Source organism: Penaeus monodon, chromosome 28, assembly GCF_015228065.2.
Source record: "Penaeus monodon isolate SGIC_2016 chromosome 28, NSTDA_Pmon_1, whole genome shotgun sequence".
Classification (NCBI taxonomy): domain Eukaryota; kingdom Metazoa; phylum Arthropoda; class Malacostraca; order Decapoda; family Penaeidae; genus Penaeus; species Penaeus monodon.
Genome location: NC_051413.1, coordinates 21,579,830 through 21,580,029, shown reverse-complemented (window position 1 = coordinate 21,580,029; position 200 = coordinate 21,579,830). Strand labels below are relative to the sequence as shown.

Here is a 200-nt window from a genome sequence, read left to right as displayed (position 1 = left end):
TCTTTGAGAAAGTGCAAGTGAAAAAAAAGAAAATTACTATACTAAATGTTTGCAGCCCTCAAAGTCGATTTATTTAACTGACATCTTGTCTCTCTAACGCAGGTATCCTGGATACGACAGCGGGATCTACACATCTTGACAGTGGGAATCCTTACCTATACTAGCGATGACAGGTTTCAGGTATTCGACGTTATGCTTTC

General features: G+C 39.5%; 1 pseudogene; it reads left to right on the top strand.

The window, feature by feature from the left end:
* LOC119591416 overlaps positions 1-200 on the top strand; it is a 46,665-nt pseudogene that overhangs the window by 34,591 nt on the left and 11,874 nt on the right.